The sequence below is a fragment of the Urocitellus parryii genome, chromosome 5, assembly GCF_045843805.1.
Source record: "Urocitellus parryii isolate mUroPar1 chromosome 5, mUroPar1.hap1, whole genome shotgun sequence".
NCBI classification, from domain to species: Eukaryota; Metazoa; Chordata; class Mammalia; order Rodentia; family Sciuridae; genus Urocitellus; species Urocitellus parryii.
The window spans coordinates 5,047,258-5,069,951 of NC_135535.1; the positions used below are offsets into that span (position 1 = coordinate 5,047,258).

Below are 22,694 nucleotides of genomic sequence, written 5' to 3' on the forward strand. Positions count from 1 at the left end.
CGCCAGCTGGCCTGCGGGGGGGCCATCCTGTGGAGGAGTAAGGGCTGGTGGGCTCCCCTGCTTCCAGGCCGCACCCAGAGGCCAGAGGAGACCCAGTGGAGGGGAGGAGCTGACCCCACAAGGCACCACAAGATCCAGGCAGCTGCCTGCTCCCGAGGAGGGAGGGGGCGAGTCCCCGAGCCCAGCCCCCTGGGACAGCCTGTGACCCCCACCCCCCTGGCCCCTGCAGAGGAGGGCCTTGGCCTGGAGGTTCCCCAGGGTCTTGCCAGACAGAGGAGGGAGGACGGTGGCCTCCCAGGCTCTGGGGCGAGCATCTGTCCAGAGGGGCAGTGGACGGGGGAGAGTCCACCCCAGGCTCGGGTTCAGTTTCCGACAGGGGCAGCCTGGCCCACAGCTTCCACACTGAGACAGCCTGGGGCCCGGCCACCCTGCCCCCAGGCTCCGTCAGCGCCTTCCCTGAGGCTGGGTCCAAGCGACCACGAGGCCTGCCGCGCACCGGGCCTCCTCTGGTCATTCAGCAGGCCCTGGGCTGGCAGTGGGAGGGGGGTCGCTACTGGGTGTCCCGCGGGGTCAGCAACACCCAGAGGCTTGAGAGAAATGCAGGCCCCCAGGCAGGGTGGCCTGAGCCAGGGTGAACCCCTGGTGCACCAGAGAACACCCTGGGAGGCAGAGGGTGTGCGGAGGGCCTGGCCCAGGGAGGACCAGGGGACCAGGGGGGATGAGTGGGAGGCAGAGGGTGTGCAGAGGGCCTGGCCCAGGGAGGACCAGGGGACCAGGGGGATGAGTGGGAGGCAGAGGGTGTGCAGAGGGCCTGGCCCAGGGAGGACCAGGGGACCAGGGGGATGAGTGGGAGGCAGAGGGTGTGCAGAGGGCCTGGCCCAGAGAAGGCAGCCCATGGGGACCAGGGGGGATGCGCGGGGCAGGCGCAGCTGCGTGTCAGGGGCCTGTGAGCAATGCCGGGGCGGAGGAGAGGACCCGTCTGCCCAGGCAGGGTGTGGGGGTGAGAGGAGCACCGGGGGTGGGTGTCCCCTGGGAGCCCTGCACTGTCCTGACTCCCCCGGGGTCCCGGCAATCCCCTCACCCTTCCAGACCTCGGACTCCCCGCCCGTCCATGGTGGGTTCCCCTGGCCTCGCGGGTTATTAGGAGACTAAAGCTAGTGCATCTGAGGGGACAGCACTTGTCCCCTGTCTAGCTGAGCATTTGTCAAGAGCCTTCTGTGGGTGACCATGGAGCGAGGACCAGGCTCCGGGCCGCGGGGAACACAGTGGACAGCGGCCCCTCCTCCTCCAGCCCTGCTGGGGTCCCAGCCCTGCTCTGGCCCTTCTGTCCTTCCAGATGAGGAGACCGAGCAAGCCAAGGAGGGGCTCACCTGGCCCCCGCCTGTCCAGGGCCCGGCTGCTGCAGGAGGGCTGGGGTCTTGGGGACCCCGCCAGGCCCCACACTTCCCAGGTAGCTCCGAGGACCACGTCCTTGCAGGGCCTGGTTCTCCCTCTCCCAGAACATTCCCAGTGAGGACGGCTCGCCCGGGAACGGGCCAGTTTGAGCCACTGGAAATCTCAGCTGGGATCCTGGCGTCTGGGGAAGGGCCGGCTCTAAAAATAAACCGCTCGCCTCAGCCTGAGAGCCGCCGGCAGGAGCCTGAGAGCCCGGGCTGCGCCGACACTCCTGCAGATGCCTGCGGCCCGGCCGGCCACCGCGCCCCCCTCCCAGGCAGCTGGCCCCTGGGATGGGCTGGTGGCAGGTGGCAGCCAGGAATATTTGACCCCGGCTCTGGGCGGCCCCCATCCCCACAGGCTCACGCACAGAGGAGCTCCAGCCTGGGACGAGCGGCCGGGGGCTGCTCCCCAGCACAGCTCCCCCAGGCCAGCCTCACCCTGCTGCTGGACAGTGACCAGCTCCCCACAGGTAAGGGACTGCTCCCTGGGGGACGAGGCCGGCTGTGGCCTGGGGGTGGGGAAGGGGCTCCCGGGAGGCAGGAGCAACTTTCTGTGGTGGCTTGCGTCCTCCCTGGACCCTGAGGGTCCCGGTTCAGGCCTCAGCTGCTCTGGAAGGGGGTCCCGGCGCCACTTACTGCCTCTCTCCGTGCCCCCGTCGGTGGGGACAGCTTGCCCTTTCTGTCTCTCCATAACCTCAGCTACCACCCAGATGTCAGCGTCCGGCGGCTCCCTGTGTGCCGGCCCGTTAGGGGTCTGAGGAGCCAGGTGGAAAGTCTCAGAGGAGGCGTCCGGGTGTGAGAGGAGCCTGGGGCCTTGGGCACGAGAAGGTGTCCCCTCCCTGCTCTGGGGACGCGGAGGGGAAAGGAGAGACACCCAGAGCAGTCCTGCCTGCTGGTGGTGGGCAGGGCCGTCCCAGGGACAGGCTGAGGGGGGTGGACTCGGCCCCCCGTGGGTCTCCAGGTCCCGAATCAGACGCCGAGGTTTATAAAGGGGCTGGTTTCTACTGGGGTGGCTTGGGCCCGCGGAGCCGAGCTGGCACGAGGGAACTTGGAGCTGGGCCCACCTGGCCCCTCGTGCTCACGGGGGCCAGCAAGTGTGGCTTTCTGCCTCGGGGCTTTCTGTGCCGGGTGCCTGGGCTCACCCTCACCTGAGGGTCAAGCCATCAGAGATGAGAGCTGGTGGACCAAGGAGTGTCCCCTCATCAGAGGGTCAGGTGCTGTGGGCCGGAGGGGTTTGATCAGCCTTGCCCGGCTCCCGGGAGAGGAGTCACGAGGGACGTGGGACAAGGAGTCACGAGGGGCGTGGGGCTGAGCTGGCACGAGGCTCCGCCAGCTCCTGCAGTGGGGCTGGCCAGGTCAGAGCCAGGTCAGAGCAGAAGGTGAGAAGGGCTACTGGGGAGTTTGGCCCAGAGGTGTGGCTCCAACGGGGAGCACAGACCCAGGAGGAAAGCACTCCCAGTGGCCAGTGGAAGGATCCTGGGCAGCCACATGGGGCCTGGGACTGCCAAGGCCCCTGAGCAGGGCCACACCTGACCCCTGCTGTCCACTCCAAGTCACATCCCACCCCAGGGCTGGTTCCCTCTCCCTGCTCCCTCCCCCATGTGTCCTTAGAACCCCCCAAGTGTCCTAAGCAACACCCAGTATTTCTCCCACCTTTGCATGTGACCTGAGGTCGGCATGGAATTCCAGCTGGGCACGCTCCCGCAGCCAGCACCCAGACCTGAGCACAGCTCTCAGGCCTCTGCACTTTGGTCTTCTGTCTATAAAATGGGGTGAGCTCCCTCCCTCGCCACTGGCTGCCAGCACAGGGTGGCGTCTGGGGCAGGGGACACTGTCCATCAAGGTCTGGTCTTCTCCTGATCACACTGGGAGTCTCCAGGTCCATTACCTCCCAGCCTGGAGCCTGGTGCCCGGAGGCCCACAGCAATGCTGCTGGACACACACGCGGGGTCACACAACCTGCGGCGATCCTTACAAGGGCACCACGAGCCCATCCGCGTCAGATGGTGGGGACAATGCCCATGGAAGCAGCCTCTGCTCCCGGCTGAAGCCAAGGCAGACAGATTTGGGTCCACAGCCCTGGGGTCACCTCTCACAATGGGGACAGCCTGCTGAGGGCAGAGCCAGGTGGCCATAGCCATCGGTCACTGGGTGCTGGCTTCACCTGGGGACGCCTGCTCGGCTCTGGCTGGTTTGGTTCCCACTCGGTGTGGCCGTGGTGTGGACACCGCCTCATCCCTGGGTGCCTTGGACGTGTGCTCCCGAGAGGCCCCCCAGACCCTCAGAGCCCCCAGTCCGGCACAGCGGCTGCAGCCACCAGGAAAGCGGAGGGAGAGGGAGGTGGTGGCTGCTTCCCCACCCCGTGGAGAGGCCACGGGACCCAGAGGCCTGGAAACCGAGGCGTGTGCCTGAAATAGCAGTAGATTTATCAAGCGCTGCTCAGAGCCGGGCTCGGCGCTCGAGGCTGTGCACATCCCACCAGTCTGCAAACACTCGACCTTGAGCAAAAGCACCAATACCCTAGTGCCAACGAGTGGCCACCATGGAGTCCCCGGCCTGTCCCCAAATCCCTGCTGCGTGTGCAGCCCCTGCAGAGGTGGCTGGATTCCCAGGGCCGCAGAGGCCCCTCTGGAGGGTGCTGGGTCCCGCCAGCTCGCTGGCCCAGCTGTGGGGCTGAGGGTGAGTCTGCCCCAGGAAAGCCCTGTCGGGGGTCACCGTTCAGCCAGGTCACCAGGCCCATGCCCGTTGAGGAGGAGGGGGCCTCCTCGTGGCCCTGCGTGGCCCTGCCCTGGCCAGCTCCTGCTCTAACTGCCGCATGATGAGCGTGTCCTAAGCTCCGCGGCTCACAGCAGCCGATGTGTGTGTTTCCTGCTCCTCCTTGGGTTTGGCGGGGGGTTGGCTGAGCCCAGCTGCTCTGACCGCCCTGGGCTCCAGGCTGTGGACAGGTGTGGGGCCTGCAGATACAGCAGGAGAGAAAAGGCCATGTCCTGTGAGCTGGGGGTCTGTCTGCTCACGTCCCTTGGCTATTGTCACCTGACCCCACAGCCTGCAGGGCGCAGTCCCAGGCCCACAGGCGGAGCCCACTGCCTGGGGGGAGGGGCGCTGCAGTCCCAGGGTGGACTCTGATTTAGTCACCTGCCCGTCCCCCTGCAGGCCAGGTGAGGACAGCCCTGGGCCAGCTTCCCCTGGGGGCGGGGGAGGGGAGTAGAGGTCTCTTCAGCAAGGAGCCACCCCTGGGGTCACAGATGGGTGTCAGGGAAACAGTCAGGTGGAGCCCAGAGTCCCTGCCGGCCTCCCAGCGTAGAGGTCCAAGAAGAGGAAGGAGAGTGGGAGCCCGGCGAGGGGGCAGCAGCGTCTTCTCCAGGAGGAGCTGCTGAGCATGCGGCAGAGGAGCGGGCAGGGGCACGAAGGGCACTGCCCAGGCTCAGGCCGCAGGCAGAAGGTCTGTGCCCCAGGTAGCTGGCTGCCCTGCTGCCACCTGCTAAGCCCCTGCCGTCCCTCTCTGGGCCTGGACAAGGCGGTGGGTGGCTTGGGACCCTGTCGGGCGGCTCCCTCAGGCTCCAACGCACTCGCCTGGCACTAGCTCCAAATGAAGTGGTTCGGGAGCCTCTGATCTCATTAGTGAGTCACAGCGTCCTGCTCTTCAATAATTCATAGCTGGAGCCTCTGGCCACAGCAGCTCTGGAGAATTACCCAGCCGGCAGCCGGCAGAGAGGCCGCCACTCGAAAGGTCACTCACAAATACTCCCCTTCTTGTCCATTCGCAAAGCGAGGAATCTGCGGCCCTGCGCCCTGGGCGAGGAAGTGTTTAAATACCAGCTGCCGCAAACCCCGCAGGGGACCGGTTGGCTTTTCCTGGTTAAATGTTCCCGTCTCCAGAGAACTCGACACCGGGCAGAGCGCACACCACAGGGAAGGGACCCGCGTGCAGATGGGCGCCTGCGTCCTGCAGCTGGGCCCCGGGTGCCCGCTTCAGCCTCGGCCTATGCACCTGTGAAACAGGTGGATGAGGCCTGCCTGGGCCATGCGGAGGGAGAGGACGGGTCGGCCAGTGTCAGGACAGGCGCTGGGGTCCCGAGCCAGGAGGAGACAGCAAGGGAGGGCCCCGGGCCCAGAGAGGGGAGGGAGCAAGGAGAGGGAGGGTGGCCCCCACAGGCCACACACACATGGTCTAGAGAGACCCGGTGACCTCAGGGGTCCCCCTGCAGGCTGTGCACACAGAAGGCCCAGCACACTTGGCCAGGAGGTCCCCGGGGACACGTGGGAGCTGCTGTGGTGGCCGCCCAGGGTGCCAGGCCCCAGCTGCCCCTGCTGCAGTCACTCAGAGGTCCAGGCCCCCCAACATCATCTCTGGCTCAGAAAGGAAGCCGGCTGGGCAGGAGCCATCTTAGCGATTGTCTTGCCACCCCGGGGTGAGGGGCCTGGCCTCTTCCTGCCGCTGTCCCTGCCTCTGCAGAGGGGCCACACTAAGCTCCACTCTGCCCACAAGGAGCCGGGCCTGGAACCAGGTGGCCTGCAAGTAGACGCCTGCCCTGCCTCCCGTCAGTCAGAGGTCCCCGCGGTCACGCGCCCCTGTGTGCCTCAGTTCCCCAGTCCTGACTTGGGGTGACGGCAGCACCTGTCACTGGGTCACTGCGAAGACAGCAGGTTCTCGGAGCAGCGCTGGGCGGGGCTCGGGGGGCCTCAGCGGAGTCCCAGCCCTGGGCACTGGCTCCCCACTTCACGGCAGCCCAGGGGAGGCCCGACCTGGGCCTGTGCTCAGAATGACTCAGACAAAGCCCTTACCTTGGGCCTCGAGGAGTGGACTCCGGGCCTCGTGGGCCTCGAGCTTCCTTTGGCAGTTTGAAGTGACCCCTCTCCTGCGGGCTGTTCTGGGGGAGGGGGAGGACCTCTGGAACTCCTGCTGGGGGCTGGGCAGACCCTGGCCGAGCCCGTCTCTTCCAGGAGAACCACCTGACCCAGGGGCCATCAGACCTGCCACCAAACCCCGGCCCCCAGCTGGAGAAGAGCAGGGGCCGGGGCTGCCTTCCCAACTCCCGTTCCCTGAGCTCGGCCCTGGCCCGCCACACCAGGGACATGGGACACATGACAGGTGCCACCAGCCAGGGGCTGGACGGGTCTCCTGGGGAACTCCCTGGGTCCTCCCTGGGCGTCTCCCTGGAGCGTCCCAGCACCCCCCGCCGCCTGTCCTCCCTCCTCACCTTCCTGCCCGCAGCCTGGGTGGCGGGGACGGAAGCTGGCGTCTCCTGACAGTTGAGAAGTGTTGGCTGTTTTCTCTTAAACTCCCGTGAGTGGAGTGTCTCCTCTTCCTCTCTCCACAATGTGCACGAGAGCCCTTCCCCGCTGCCCGGCGGCAGAGGCCCGCTCCTGCGTCGCCTCCTCTGATCCCCTCCACTGGTGGCAGGAAGGACCTCTTGACCCCACACGCCTGGTGTCCCCGAGGCTCGGGGCTCGGCCGCTGCCCTCCCTGTGTTGCCTCCAGAGGCCTCGGGGCTCGGCCTGGGGGCCCAGCAGCAGGACCTGGCCCTCATTCTCGAGAGGACCCTGAGGTTCAGGGAGCCAGGGCCACGCACCCAGCCACCTGTGATGGTGGCAATGCTGGGCCTGGACGTCTACTGGCCTGGCCACCAACCCGGCCCTTGTCTGTGACCACACAGGCAGGACTCAGGGCCACAGCTGGACTCCCCGGGGCCGTGACCGTGCAGGGCCCGCCCCCCACTGGCCCTCGGGTCCTTGAAGAGTGGGACTCCGGGCTTATGGCCTTCCGTCCCTGGCAGCGCCAGCTGTCCCTGCTCCCCACAGACCAGCAGGGGCTCTAGTTGACCAGAGTCCAGGCCTGTGGTGAGCAGATGACCAGTGGGGCCCTGGACACAGGGGTCCCTTCTCCAGCTGTGGCAGCCCTGGCAGGCCACTTCCTCCTGGGCTGCTGCGTGTGGCCATCCCCTCTCTGCATGAGGCCTGAGGGAGGAAGGGCCTTGCTGGCCACTCGGCTGGTGGCTGAGGACCCCCACACGGGCTCTGCCCCGAGTGCCCGAGGAGCAGCCTCTCGTGGGCACTGGGCCCCTGTGTGACCAGGGCTGGGTGAGCCTGTGTGGTGGCCTGGACGGGTGGACAGACCCTCGGAGCCCAGGACTCTCCAGGGGTCGGTATCAGAGGCTTCCCGCAGCCAGGCAGGCCCAGGTGTGGACACTGCTGGCCAGGTCACTTGGTCCTCAGACCAGGTCTGCCCCACTCTGAGGTCTTCGCATTTGCTGTTCCCTGTGCCGAGACCCCTTCCCTCCTGCCCCTAAGTGTCCCTTCAGCATCTCTGTCCCTCCCTCTCCCTCTCCCCCCAGCCTCGTCCTGTGCCTTGGAGAAGAGCAGCGCTGGGCTCCTTCCCCGTCCTGTGGTAAAGTCAGCGGGAGGACATGACCACAGTGGCCCCACTTGTCACTGGCCTGGCCTCCTGGACCCAACCTCTTGTGAGAGGAGACGGGACGCGGGGGGAGGGGCTGTGGTCCTTGTGGTTCCGCGACGTCGTGTTTAGGCAGGGCCTGCTGGACTAGCCACCGCACCCTCAGGGCCCAGCTCCCGTCCCCTCCCGGGGAGGAGCACAGGCGTCAGGGACTCCTTCCCGCCCCCACAGCCCGCGGTGGGCACGCAGAACTCCAGAGCCGAGCTCCGCTCCAGCCTCTGATCTCTCCAAGATCAGTCACCGCAGGCCGCGGGCTCCTCGCCAGCTCCACGCCGCCCGCCAATTAGCTTCCCCGGCGTGCGGAGGCGGCTTCGCCAGCCAGGAGGACTGGAGGACAATTAGGGTCCTCGTGCCTCCCGCTGCCTCCCGCCACCGCTGCTCCTGGGAGCGGAGCACGGAGCATGGAGCCACCTCAGTGGGGTCCCTCTGCAGCTTCCCGACTCTCCATGTTGCGAGGTCACCACCCCGAAGCAAGGATCCCAGGGCCGGGCTGAGGCCAGCGGAGCTGAGGCACCAAGGAGGGGCCCGTCCAGCGGGATGCAGAGGGCAGGGGCTGCAGGACAGCGCTGGGCAACCAGGGGGCCCAGGAAGGACCAGGCTCCAGGGCCTCGAGGGCCCTTCTGTAAGCAGCTCCGCACGCCCACGCCAAGAGGTGATGGGGTGGGCAGCAGGCGAGAGGGAGAGGCCGGGAACAGGCTCAGGGGACAGCTGCCAAACTGGGCAGGTGGGGCAGCCGACCCGGCCAGCTGTCCCGGAGGCTGGTGGCCCCTGCTCGCTGTATGAGCTGGGCAGTCCCTGGGCCTCCCGGAAGACAGGCCTCGTAGTTCTCTCTGATGAGAGTCCACGGGTCGTCGGGTTCAGCAAGGTGCTTTGCAAACTGAAATTCTGGGCTGTGTCCTAGGTAGTTGCTAGAAGCCATAGAATAGCCAATAGGTGCCGCCCGCCTGGCACTGGGGGAAGATGAGCTGCGTTGGTCCGGTGGCCCCCAGGCTGTCCCAGAAGATGCAGCCCAGGGGCTGCGAGGGCGCTGTGGATGTGCACAGCCTGGCTGTGTGACTTGTGTGGGCTACTTCACCTCTCTGTGCCCAGAACTGGCACATCTGTCACACCGTGAGGTGATCGCCCTGGAGCACAGCTGTGCAGACCGTCACCTCACCGTCCACGGGGGCCAATAAATGTGCGGAGCGGCCGTGACCCGGCGGTGGCACCTATGACTCCACCCCCTGAGGTTGGCCTCCCCTTTGCTGCCTGAGTCTCTATTGTGAGGTTGAAGACTCCAGTGCGCGCCCACACGGTGCCACCCGCGGTCCCTGCACCCGAGGTCCCTGCCCAGCTGCCTAGTCTCCCATGCCCCGCCCCATGCAGCCCTAACCCACTTCTGGCCCTTTCCTGTCCCCGTGGCCCACCTCGGCCCTCCCAGGGCCCCCACCTGGGCTCAGTCACACTCACCACCTCCTTGGGCAGCCCCAGCTGGGGACGTCATGAGACCCGCCTTCTGCACCCGGAAACCGGAGCTGTGGGGAGGGGGCTTCCCAAGACCATGGGTATAGGGGTGGGGGGCCGGGGTGGGGGGCCGGGAGCCAAGCCAACCTGGACCCTGCCAGCATCACAAGCCTGGGGCGGGCCAGTCCCAGGCCGGCCGTCGCTGGGTGAGCTGACCACCTGCCGTCTGGGAGCTGGGGTGCTGGGGCGGGCCTGCCGGCTGCTCTCCACCTGTCCCTGCCTGTCACCCCCTAGGTGACCAGGACCCGTCACGCAGCATCCCTTCTGGGCACTTTAGAAGCTGGCCCACTGCCCCCTCCCCTAGACGGTCAGGTCTAGCCGTCTTTCCCGGCGTTCAGAGCGCCGAGCGCTGCCCACAGGAGACTGTCCTCCCCGGGTTCCCTGTGCGGTGTGCACCTCTCGGCTGGGCCTGGGCTCTGTCTCCCGTGCCTTCCTGCTGACCTCTGACTGCCCTCCAGGCACCGGACAGGAGGGGTTGGCCTCGAGACCCCGCACCTGGCTGGACTCCTAGGTCAAGGCCTCTGCCCTCTGTCCGCAGGCTGCTGGCTCCCCTGGGGCAGGGCCTGGGTCTCATTCACTGTGGTTCCTACGGCCAGCACAGGGCCTGGCCAGAGGAGGTGGACGTCCAGGAGTAGAGGACACTGCCAGAAAGAACCATCTCATAAGGAAGGCTGGGGAGCAAGGAAGGGCCTAGCTCTGGGGGTGACGTCCAGGCCGAGACCTTGTGACACTGGCCAGGGCCGTTGGGGGACCAGCGTTCCAGGGAGAGGGGACAGCAGGAGCCAGATGGGTGGGAGGACCTGAGACTGAAGTGAGACCCTGAGGCCCTGGACGGCAGGGTGTGGCCCAGGGTGAGGTGTCAGAGCGCCCCCAGGGCCCCCAAGTGCTGGGTCTCCTGGCATCTCTGTGAAGCACCCCCCTTTCAGGGGGGCGGGGGGACTGTGGAGCCTCAGGAACCCAACTGGGTCTCAGTGGAGGAGCTGCTTAGGAGGCGCCAGGTGGTACCTAAAGAGACTGTTTCAGTTCTTCCCGGGCTCCACCTCCCGACCGCCCTGCTTCTGCCCACCTCCTGGTCGCAGCCCTGAGCCCTGGCACTGCCAGCCAGCCGCTGACTCCACCCCCTGAGGTTGGCGGCTCCTTCTGGAGGGGTGACGCCCAGCGGGGGCCTCAGCTCCTCCCCGCCCCCCAGGACGCCCCACTGGCCCTGGAGTTTAACACGCATGCAAATCTGTGAGCAGGGGACACCAGGCGCCCTGGCTCTCCCACCCATGGCTGCGCTCCCCTTGCCCTTGACCTTGAGCTCTCCTTGTAACTCCAGATACTACGCGGGCACCTCTGTCCTGCGCCTCTGCGCCATCTGGGGCTCGGCTCTGAGATTCCAGGCTGGGCTCCCCCACACCCCCTACTCCCCCACCCCCTTACTGGCCCTAACTGACTCCATGATTTCTAACAGGCCACGGCCACTCTCCCGGCCCAGCCGTCCAGCCTCTGCCCCTCTGCTGTGTCTTCCCCCAGGCCAACAGCCCTCCTGGACAGCTCTGAACAGGCCTGCTGGCCCCCTGAGCACCGTCGGCCTGGGCCTGGGTGTCCACCCGCACCACCTCCCTCCCCAAGCCCCACCTGGCCCTGTGTCCTCCCGGCCTCTTTCAATCCCTCAGGCCAGCCGCTGCCCCACCCCCACCAGGTGCAGGCCCTTCCCTGGTCAGGAGGGTCGGCTGCTTCACCTGGAGCTTCAAAGTCACCGTCCGCAGCCGGGCCCGCCCTGTGGTTCTGACACCACCCTCCCAGACGCAGTCCTGCTTTCTCTCCCCGTTCCTGCCCGCAGCTCTGACCACAGTGCCCGGGCAGGGCCTGGCCCTCGGGGGGTGGGCTGCAGCCCCTGTCCATCCACCTCTTCTCCTGGCCCCTGACTACAGGAGCGCTGTGAGCGTGCAGCCTGGGCTCAGGTGTGTGTGTAGCCAGGGCTCAGGTGTGCGTTCACCTGGGCTCAGGTGTGCACACAGCTAGGCTCAGGTGGTCACGCAGGCTGGGCCCAGATGTGCATGTAACCTGGGCTCAGGTGTGCGTTCACCTGGACCGAGGTGCACACGTAGCCCGGGCTCAGGTGGGCACTCGGCTGGGCTGGGTTGGGCATGCACCTGGGCCCAGTGTTTGGCTGGGGCAGGGCACACCCGCGCCTCCCCTTGTCTGGAGCGGCCCTGTTTGGCCCTCATGCTGTGGACCGTCCACTGGTGCAGAACCTCCTCCCCTGAGCTTGGCTGCCCCAGGCCTTGGGAGCGTGGACTCTCCTGAGTCTCGTCCCTTGTCCCCGCCGTCCTTGCCCCTCCGAGAGCTCTCAGGGTCAGCAGGCGTGGGGCCTCCCTCACCGCCCGCTCCCCGGGCCTTGACCTGGGCACATGCCGCTTGCTCAGCTAGGGTTCCTCAGGTCATTATTTTCTATCCACGGCCGCCCTTCCGCATGGCCTCTGCGCTCTCCAGCCGGCCACTCCCCGATGGCGGCATCTGTCCTGGCTCCCGGACCCTTGGCCCACCTCTGACCGCAGGGCGTTCTGCTCTGCGCCCCAGGGTCCCCCGTCTCCACAGTATCACTCCATCTTGCAGTGCCTCTGTGGTCACTCACTGTCCCTCCACCCGCGTCGTTAACCCCGCATCTTCCGCATCTTACTGTCCACTACTCGCTCCGCTTCCTGGGCTCTCGCCTGTCGCCAGCCCCTGGAGGACCCACCAGAGTCCAGAGAGGAAGCCAGTGACATGGTGCATGGAGAGGGCAGGGCCAGCACCTGAGACTCCTGCACGGCCAGACCTGGGGCTGGACGTCCCCTACTGGGGCAGAGGTGTCCGAGGGACATGCCTGCCACTTCCTCCTGCCCCCTTTTCTGGCCTTTCCTTCCTTCCCGCACCCACTCTCACCTACCCTGCTCCCCTGAGAACAATCAGTGCCCAGAGGAAGGAGAAGTAGGCCAAAGGTCACCAAAACTCAGCTTGACAGCTGACTCCCAATGTGCTGTGTGACCTTCAGGAAGCCACACAACCTCTCTGAGCCATAGCTCCTACTCACCTAAAAATGTAAATAATTTTCCTGCCACCAGGAGCTGTGGTGTGGGTCGTGAGGTGACCCTGTGACTGGGAGGCAGCTGCAGGGAGGGCTGAGCAGGGCTGCGCTGGAATTCCTGCATCCTTCATCCATATGGAGGTCCGTCCCCAGAGAGAGGGCGCCTGGCCTCCCCTCTGGCCTCTCCCATTGGCTGGGGCTCCGAGGTCAGGCCCTCAGCACTCAGATGTGAGGGTTGATTTGATTAAGGTCCTTGCCGCCCGCCTCTGCGGCGAGGGAGGGCGCTGGAGGGAGGCGCAGGCCTGGGGGAGGCGGCATTAACGGAGATCATGGAGCTCCTGGCCGCTAATCCCCGAGGGAGGGATCGGCTGCTTAATTCCACCTTAATGCTCCGCCTCAACCCAGAGCCTTTCCCAAGACGACGTGGGCAGAGCAGCCGGACACGGCCGTGTCCACAGGGCGGCCTGGCCCTGGGGGCTGCAGCAGCAGAGGGAGGGGCGCGGCTGGACTCCCTGCCCTCTGGCCTCCCTCTCCCTTCCCCTGGGCTGGGCAGGCTCCTCAGGCCAACACCCGTCCCCCTCGCTGCCCCCTCCTCGGCTCACCGTCCAGGACTGAGACCCCAACGCCCCGGGTCCTGTCTGGGCTGCTCCTGCCCAGCCTCCCGCCAGCCCCTGCGGGTTCCAGCCCTGGCCGGCCCTTGCCACCTGCACCCGAGCACCCAGTGGCACCTCAGGGAGCTGCTCGTCATGGTCACAGGCCTCCATGCTGGGGCGCCACCCACCCGCAGGCTGCTCCGGTGGAGGAAGCCCTGTCCACTGGAAGTCCCCAGCTCAGGGCAGCCAAGGCCCACGCGGTCACCCCACCCCGTCCTCCTGCACAGCTGGGCTCCCACTCCAGGGACGTCCAGGGCCAGCGGGCACCAGGACAGCCCGATCCCTGCAGCAGGCCCCTGGGGGTGCACGAGAGGAGGCTGAGGCTGTGGGGGGGGCGGAGGCGTGCAAACCCAACGCCAGAACTACCTCGCCCAGCTCTGCCCACAGGCCAGCCTGAGGCCAGGACCCGCCACGGTCAACCCTGGAAACCAGGGCCTCGGGGCGCCTCTCCCTCCAGGCCCTGCACACCAGCTGGAGGGGCTGCGGGGGTCAGGGCCGGGAAGGGCCTGGGCAGGGAGCCTTCAGGGCTGGACTGAGACAGCTCCCCATCCTGGCTCCCCAGCTCGGGGCGACCCGGGAACCTCCAGCTGCCCCTGGTCACCTAGGAGAGCCCAGTGTGGCTCTCACCTGCTCCTGTCCCCAGGGCTGTGTGGCCGCTGGCCACTCTCAGATCCGGGTGCTCAAGTTGGCGGCTGAAGCCGTCAGAGGCCAGGGTTCGAGGTGACAGGGGAGGGGACTCCTGGAGGAGGAGGAATTGAAAGGCTCTCCAAGCCCAGGAGGCATGTGGACGGGCAAGAGGGCCGGCCGGGCAGAGGGCAGGCGGAGGGGCAGGTGAGGCCCCAGGGAGCCGAGGCCGGGCAGAGATTCCCAGCCGGGCCCTGGCCGGGGGCCAGCAAGGGCTCAAGGACGTGCCCACGGCTGGGCTGGAGCGTGTGGACCACCCCTGAGCAGTAGCCCTCAGGACAGCCCTCCTGCTGGGCGCTGTGTCGGACGCCGGGGGCCAGACACGGTTCTGCCCTGGCCAGCGCCTGCGGCTGAGGCAGGAAGTCAGTGTCGCGGGCAGCCTCGCGGGCCCAGGCCGCCATGGAGAAGCTCCGGGGAGCTGGGGCCTCCCCGAAAGGCGCCCTGGACAGGCCCGATGCTCAGCCAGACGGGGACGGGGAAGCCCCCTGCCAGGGCCCCAGGCATGACCAGGACGGGCCAGGGTGGGCCGGGGGAAGCCGGGGGAGGCCAAGAGTGGCCTCAGGGGTGGCACTTCTGCCCCCACCCTGCCATCGTCACAGCCTTTGGTGGCAGCCTGCAGGCGAGACACTAGGCTCAGGGGCCAGGGACCTGCTGGGAGGGAGGGACAGAGCTGGCTTCCTGCCCCAGGTTCCCCCAGGTTCCCCCTGGTTCCCCCACCAGGGCTGGGGTCAGGCCCAGAGCCCTCGGGGAGCCGGCAGAAGACTGACCACGTTGGGATGGACCTTGAAAGTCACCGACCCCAGGGGCGAGGGGTGTGGATGAGCCAGGAGAGGCCAGATCAATGTGGGGCAGAAAGTTCCAGAAGGGGCTTCCGTGAAGGCACGAGAGCTGCTGGGATGGCCATGGCCCTGGGCTGGCAGGGCCCCGCTGGCCTCACTGCAGAGGCCGCCCCACCGGAGCCGCCGTGGAGCCTGACAAGGAGCCGATTGTGTCCTGAGCTTTGATTTAAACCCTTAATGGATTTTCTCCACTCCATCAGGAGGCCCCGGGGCCAGGATGATAATGCAGATCCCAGCCCGATGCGGCTGAGCCGGGCGACGCCGGGGGAGCTCGGGAGCCTGAGGCCTGTCCATCCCGGGCCCCCCAGCGGGTGACAGTCATCCCGGCCGCTGTCCCACGTGCCCCACCGCCAGGCCCTGCAGATGTGAGCACCTGGCCACTGTCGCCCCGGGCGGGGAGAAAGCCCAGCTCCGGTGCCCGGTTCCCGCCCGAGGCCTGTGCCCTGGCCAGGGCGTGCCCCATCCTCCAGGGCCCTGTGGTCAGCCGCTCTGCACAGCCTCCCCCCGGGCCTCTCCCAGCCCTGGCCCTTCCACACCAGTCCCCAGCCCCCCAGGAGGGCCGGGGGTGACATGCTGAGGCCCCAGCGGCACTCCCCGCCCCAGGGCCCTGTCTCGTCCTGGTCCTGGCCCCCGTTCCTCGGCTGCTCCTCCCTGATGGTAACACGCAGTGACAATAGCAGCTGACACATCTGTGGTCTCTGCAGGTGCCCAGCACAGCGTCCAGCGACCCCCACAGGTGAACCCCCGGAGTCCTCTCGGCCCTTCTGCACGGAACACACCGTTTGCTGCCGTTTTCCTGCTGAGGTCACTGAGGCCCAGAGAGGCTGAGGCCTTGCCCAGGGCTGCACAGCTCCCAGGGGGAGCACCAGGGGGAAGCATGGGGCCCTTCTGGCCCTGAGGGGGGACTTCTGATGGAGGAGAGCAGCGGCTCCTGCTGCCAGCATCTGGGGACAGCAGCTCCAGATGTGCGGCCCCTCTGCAGAGCCAGGCCCCTCCCCCTTCCCTGCTGTGGCCACTTCTCCAGGATGAAGGGCCCAGGGGCCCCGCAGCCCTCTGCCCCACACCCCCTGCATCCTGTGGCCCTTGGTTCCCCAAGGATTTCCAGTGTCCACAGGGTCCTTGCCCTGCTCCCCTGGGGTCCACAGCAAATGGGGCTGGGAGGCGGTCCCCACCCTGGGCCCCACCCCACTCTGGGCCCCGTCCACACCCTGGGCCCCACCCCACCCTGGTGGTGCACGCTCTGTCCACACGCAGTGCCCGCAGCATGGCTTCTGGGGCTCAGGGCTGGCACCCCCTTGGGGTTCGATGGCCAGCGCTTCAGGGTGCTGTGCCTTCTCTGCCTCCCACAGCTGGCCCCCGCCCCTTCCCTCCCAGACCACCCCAGAAACCGTGAGCCGCGGAGCCCGAGTCACCTGGGCTGTGTGTGGCGCAGCATGGGATGCCGGGAGGGCCGCAGCTGGGCTGCACAGCTGGGCGCGTCCTGCTTTGGGAGGGTGCAGACCTGGTGCCTGGCCTGTCCCCTGTGCATTCCTGGGTCTCTTCTCCGGTCTGGGATGGTCTGCCGTTGGGCGCGCAGGTCATGGGGTTGGCTCTTTGGGTGAGTGGCTCATCTCTGACCTTCAGTTGACCTACTTGTAAAACAGGGGGTAACGCACCCCGTCAGGGCTGCCGAGGACTCGGTATTTACCCAGTGTTTGGTTGGTGCCTGCAAAGAGCAGGTGCCTTACCACCCGCTCTGCACCTAGCCACACCTGCTGCTCTCCGAGCCCCTGTCCTCCATGAGGCTGCTGTGTCTCCCGCCCTCACACCCACCTGCCTCCCACTCCAGGAGTGTTGTGCCTGACCAGGGAGAAAGTCTTTCCAACTTGCAGTCCTGGGGATGGAAACCAGGGCCTCCTGTGTGCAGGGCAAGTGCTTTACCACTAAGCCACAAAGGCCCCTGCCCCTTTTTAAATTCTCTTTTGAGACAAGGACTCACTAAGTTGCACAGACGGGCCTCGAACTTGTGATCCTCATGCTCCTCGTTTTCCTGCTTCTGCTGTTGGCTGAGACCTTCCGTGAACAGGTGCGGTGGTGTGGGTGTCCCTGGCTGGCTCCTGAGCTGGGGGGAGCGACTCCAGTCTTTTGTTGTGATTATATCTGCTGGAGGCTCATAAAAATCTTTTATCATGTTACGAAATCTCCTCTATTCCTAGTCTGCTAAGCGTCTTTAGAATCCTGCCTGTGTTGAATATCATTAAATGCTATTATTAAATCGACTGAGATCTGCATATGATTAGTTATTATAGACTAATGGGGTGAATTACATTAATTGTCAGGGCCTCATCGATCCTGCCTTCCGAGAGCAAATCCAGCTTAATGAAGACGAATTGTTCTTTGCATACATCGCTCCGTTCTGTTGGCTAGTATTTTATTTAGGATTTCTGTATTTCAGTTTCGGTCTCTAATTGGTCTTCAATCTCCCTTTTATATTTACTGCTACATTGAAAATGGCTCGGAAGCCTGCTGGCTTAAGGCACGCTAATCTCATCTCGAGTGGCTCTGGGTCAGGGATCCAGGCTGGGCAGGGTGGGCCAGCCCTGAGCTCCCGGCGGCCTCGGCTGGGAGACCTCGTGTCTGCAGCTCGAGTCACGGGAGGCCATTGGGTTATGGGGCTGGCGGTCGCTGCTGACAGTGGACTAGGGCCCTGGAGGGCTCTCAGGTGACACCCACAGGGAGCCCCCCATGCAGCTTCGGCTTCTGCACCCAGGGGGAAGGAGAGCAGGGGAGAGGAGGAGGGCCAGGGGCACTCCCCGCACCCTTTAACCCTTCTGAGGTCTAGCACGCAGCTCACACGCCATCTCGTGCAAGCCCTGTGCTGGTTCCGGAGGTCATCGGACTCCTCCTGGCCTCCAGCCAGGGAGAAGAGGGTCAGTCCTCCCTGAGATGAGCATGTGGACGGGGCAGCTGTGTCTGGGAACCAACCTGGAAATGCAGTCTGTCCTCTTCTCTTGCAGGTCCTCATCAGCTCTATGTATGAGGCTGCGTCCTGCCTCTAAAACAAATAGGAAAGTACTCCCACTGGCCCACTCTGTGCATAAACCGTCTGCACCGTCTCATTGCTTCCCTAGTGTTTGGCAGAGTCCATCCCCGAGGCCACCAGGGCCCTGAGAGCTTGTGGAAGGTTCTGGATTATACATCAAATGCTTTGTTAGATAGAGGACTAGTCTAGCTTGTTGTCTTCTAGGTCGGTTTCCCCTGCTCCACCCTGGCCACCTGTCCTCTGCTCATCCAACTAAATCTGATTTTGTGGACATGAGAATACCCACTCTCCTCCCCAACACGGTGAGGTCTGCAGACACGTCTCTTTTCCATTCTTGCTATGGCTTCCTATCTTCTCCACCAATCACACGAGGTATTTATCAATTCTTTTGCATTTGAAAAAACAACCACAATATCATATACACTTTTCTGATTTTTTTTTACTATTCTATATTTCTTTTCCAATTTTATTCTTTTTAGATCTTTCTACTTTAGGGGGTTCACTCTGTTGTTTCGGGGATACAGGGGGTTGGCCTCTTGAGATAGATGCTGAGGTGACTTCTTTTCCCACCTAAAACACGGGCTTTTAGGCTATTTTTTAAAGAGCTGTCTTCGCTGCCTCCTGCAGATTTTGATGATTTATTTTTATTATTGCTCAGTCCAAAATATTTTCTGATTTCCAATGTGACATCTGGTCCAACTCACTCGTTATTTAGTTCATAAATTTAGAAACAGTGAGAATGTTCTGATCGCCTTGTAGTTACTGGTTTCTAGTTTAATTCCACTGAGGTCAAAGAAGATATGATTTTCATTACTGAAAATTTGTCAAGATTTGCTTTAGGGTCTACGTATAATCTATGACGGTGTTCTGTTTCATAAGAATACAGATGCACTTGTTATTTTATAACGTTCTGTATACACCTGCTAGGTTAGGGGGTTTGGGTTTGTTTGGGTTTTTTGGTATCAGGGATTGAACCCAGGGACACTTAACCACTGAGCCACATTGACAGCCCTTTTTATATTTTATTTAGAGACAGGCTCTCACTGAGTTGCTTAGGGCCTCACTAAGTTGCCGAGGCTGGTCTCAAACTTGCAATCCTCCTGCCTCAGCCTCCCGAGCCCCTTGGATCAGGGGCGTGCACCACACTGGGGTTAGGTTTCTTAACCATGTCTGCTCTCCCCTGACCACCTGTCCTCTGCTCATTCAATGGTCGCTAAGTCAGAGAAGCATTTATCTCCCAGGATGATTGCTGCTGTCTCTTTTGAGTTCTGTTTTTTGCTTTATTTGAGATGTTGCTGCTGGTTCCCTCTGAATTTAGAGTGGGTTTGCCTTCTTGCTAATGGAAAATCGGTCATGACAAAGAGTCCCTCTATAACTCTCTTTACGATTCTGCCTTAAAGTCCCCTGGGCCTGGGGGGATGCAGCGAAGCCTCCTCTCTCTTGGTGGACTTTGTGATTTTCATCTCTCAAGTGGGTTCGGGTCAGATGTCTCCCTAAGCCCCGTGCAGCTGGGGTTTAAAAGCCAATTAAGCTTGAGCAAGGTGCTTTCTGGCTTCCAATACGAGTGTTGCTTTTCTGTTTGTCCCTCCTGGTCTGTGACTATTTTTAGAACGTTAGACATTTCTTACTTTACCGTTTCTGCGTCTGCCGGCTCGTTGGCTCCACAACCCTTTATTTCCTGTTAGTGGTTGCCCTGGAGATTACAGCCTGCGGTTCCCACTGTTTGAATGGACACTTTCACCACTTCATAGAAAATGCCGACATCAGTGGAGCCTCAGTCTCTATGCCCTGGAGCGTCCTTTGTCCCAGGCTGCTCTTTGTCCCCTTTGTCCCCTCCTCTGGCTCTGCATCCCCCACGCTGACCAGTCTTGGAAGTCCCTTCCACCTGCGCCATTTCTTCTACAGCAGGATCTTCTACAAGTTCCACGAGCAGTGAATTACCCGGCCTCCCTCCCCCCCCTTTTTTTGTCTGAAAATATTTGTGTTTCCTTTGATTTTGGAGGATTTTTTCATAAGGTACATGATTCTAGGTGGAGATTATTTTACTTTCTGGTTTTATTTTCAAAGTTTTTAATTGACAAATCCTTGTGCGTCTTGGGGGGTCTACTGGGACGCGTTGCTATGCGTGGTCAGAGGGGAATGGTCAAGTGGGCCAGCGGCCACCCTGAGCTGCCGCTCGGCAGGTGTCTGGGTCCTGGGCAGGTCCTTCTCTGGCTGGGTGAGCCTCTCTCTGTCTTTGGTTTGGGGCAGTCTCCCGGACGCACCTGTGTGCCGTCGGAGCTCCTCATGTTCTTGGATCTCGACCTGGTGCCTTCATCAAATCTGAAAAATTCTTGGAGAGTCTTTTCAGATGTTGCTTCTGCCTGATGCCATGCTCTTCCCCGTTCGGGGCTGTTTTTGGCCATCTTTTCCGGAACATTCCTTTTCTCCTCCCTGCTGCTCTGACCCTCTGCTCCCTGGCTGACAGTCCGCTGACCCTCCACCTGCTGAGGTCAGTCCCTTTGTGTTTCAGATCCCATTTCCTACCTGCCCCTGTGTCTGCACAGTGCAGCGTCCTCCGTTCTGCAGAGTAGCCGCGGCTCCAGGGTGGACCTTCTTTGGCCTCCCCCTCGGGCTCCTGCTCTCTGTGCCCGATGATTCTTAAATGAGGTGAAGGTTGAATCAAAGCTCACGGAGCCTCTTTAGGGCACCACCGTCCTCCCGAGGACTCTAACCCGGGGGCGTTCACTTAGGAGGGACAGCGTGGCCCGCCCAGGCCTGGACGGGGTCTCAGCTCCAAGGGAGGGGCCCAGCTCGGAGACATCCAGGTCACGGGAATCCGTGGAGCTCTGGGCTGTCCTGGGCACCTGGGACCCACTGGGCTACACCCTGGCTGACTGGAGTGGTGAGGCTGAGTGTCCCCAGGCCCCAGCCCATCTGTCCCTGGGCAGCTGGCAGGTCCAGACCCAGCTTTAACTGGGCCACTGACGGAGCCCCAGGCCCCCCCTGAGCAGGCCCACCGGCCGGCCCGTCCTCACAGCCCCACCCCCTGGCTCAGGGGGACGGTGGGTGCAGAGGGGGACACTGGCGGCCTGTGTTCCCGCGGCCTGGAGAGTGGACCCTGCTTCGTCCTGTTACGGGGGGAGGCAGCCAGAGGCCCCCCACGCCCCAGTTCCTGCGGTCAGGTGAGGAGGGTTCAGACACGCCCAGAGCAAGAGGCAGGAGCTGACGGGGGGCAGGAAAAGGGACAGAGGGGTCCTCTCAGAGAGGGGAGGGACAAGGTGCGCCTCCTGCACCCCAGTTTATTGGGGATCCCAGAGAAGGTTCCCGAGAGTCCCACCCAGGCCCACCTCTTGGCTTCTGACTGACAGCAGGTGACATCCGACCCTGAGGTCCCCACTGCCATGGCCACTCTGGATCCCCTGGCCCCTGCCCACTGGTCACAGGTTTTGTGGTCGGGAGGGACCCTCCTTACCTGCCTGGTCCCAGAAGTCTCCCCCTCGGCGTCACTCGGGGTCCTCGACCCAGGGCTCCCGCTGCCCGCGTTTCCCTGTGGATGACCAGTAGTTTGCCGAGGACCGTGACGTCCCCGTCCACTTAGGCCAGCAGGGCTGCAGGGAATTGCTCTTGGGGGTCAGCACAGTGGCCCGTTGACTGAGTCATTCCCTTGACCTTGGTCCCGTCTTCGCCTGCCTGTCCCCAGCCCTCCTAAAGCTCCAGAAGATTCTCCCCACGTCGAGCCCCACGTCGAGCCCCTAACGGCTCCCCCCACCCAGGCCCTGCTCCTGTCCACCCCCCAGAACCCTGTCACACACCGTGGCCCTGGGTCTCCCCTCCCGGCCAGGCGTGAGCCTCTTGGGACAGCCTGACCTACCTGTCCCCAGGCCCCCAGACCCTAACCCTGGTCGTGGGGCCAGCTCAGAGCTGCCACCCCCCAGAGGTGACGGAGGAGGGGACAGAGGTGGGAGGCCGCAAGGAGAAGGGAGGCTCGCCCTCGGGGACGGCCTGGTCCCAGCCAGCAGCTCTGGGGGCCAACCCCCCCCACTAGCCTCCTCTTCCCGCTGTGGCGCTGTCGGGTCCCCTCACTTCTCTGAGGCCCGTCCTCCCCCTAAGATGGGCGATGACCTGCCCCCTGAGGGCTGCTGTGGGATCCCAGTAGGTCACATCGAGTGACCTGGTGGCCCTGAAGCAGCAAACCCCATGTCTGGGCTCCTGTCACAGGATTCGAGGTCTCCCCCGGGTCAGGAGCCGGGCGGGAGCTGGAGTCCTTTCCAGGTGGCCGTGACGCCGGCCACCAGCCACCTCCCCCTGCTGGAGGACAGAGTCCAGGCGAGGGCTGGGCTGGCCCCCAGGGCTCCGGGCAGCGTCCTTCCCGCCGGCGGCCCTGTGGGATGGGCAGCTGTGTCACCAGTCCCCCCACCGCCCCCCCGCCTGCGTCTCTGTGCCTCCCATGACCTCGTATCCGGACCCCGTCCCTGGATTCAAGGCCGATCCTAATCCTCGTCTTAAGGAATGACGTCTGCCAAGACTCCATTTCAAAATGAGGCCACGTTGGACTTTCAGGGTGGACGTGGACTTGGGGGAGGACATCGACGCCCTGCGGGAGCTCAGGCGGTGTCTGCGGTGGGATGGAGGAGGCGCCGCGCGTCAGACCCTCCGGGGGAGGCCATGCCCTCCTCACAGGGTCCTTCACGGGGCGCCCAGCCCGTGGCTCATCCCTGGGAACCAAGCTGTGTCCCAGACCCGCTCTTCCCCGAGGCCACCCTGTGAGCCCTGCGGTGCCGCTGCCCTCACCGGGGTGTCTGCAGCCAGTTCCCAGCCAGAGCCACCGGAGACGGACTCCCAGCGTTCCAGGCTCCGACGGGCCGTGACGCAGCCTCGGCATCTGGTCTGGGTGTTGGAGGAGAAGTGCCCAAGGGCTTCCATGACCCACAGCCTGCCAGGAGGACAGGAATGGCCAGCGGGAGGCTGGGGGACCTGGGGACAGCACTCCACACAGACCTCTCAAGGGCCTGTCCCTCGAGCCTCCCGGTGTGGTCCATAGACCCACAGAGTTTGCTCTGGGCTGGACC

The 22,694-nt window shown here is 64.2% G+C and overlaps 1 protein-coding gene across 1 annotated transcript in view; it reads left to right on the top strand.

Moving 5' to 3' along the window:
* Positions 1 to 1,825: 1,825 nt before the first annotated feature.
* Shisal1 (shisa like 1) overlaps positions 1,826 to 22,694 on the top strand; it is a 95,198-nt gene continuing 74,329 nt past the window's right edge. The window contains exon 1 of the mRNA XM_077798996.1: positions 1,826 to 1,906. The gene's annotated coding sequence lies outside the window, so the exon portion shown is untranslated. The remainder of the gene's footprint in view (positions 1,907 to 22,694) is intronic.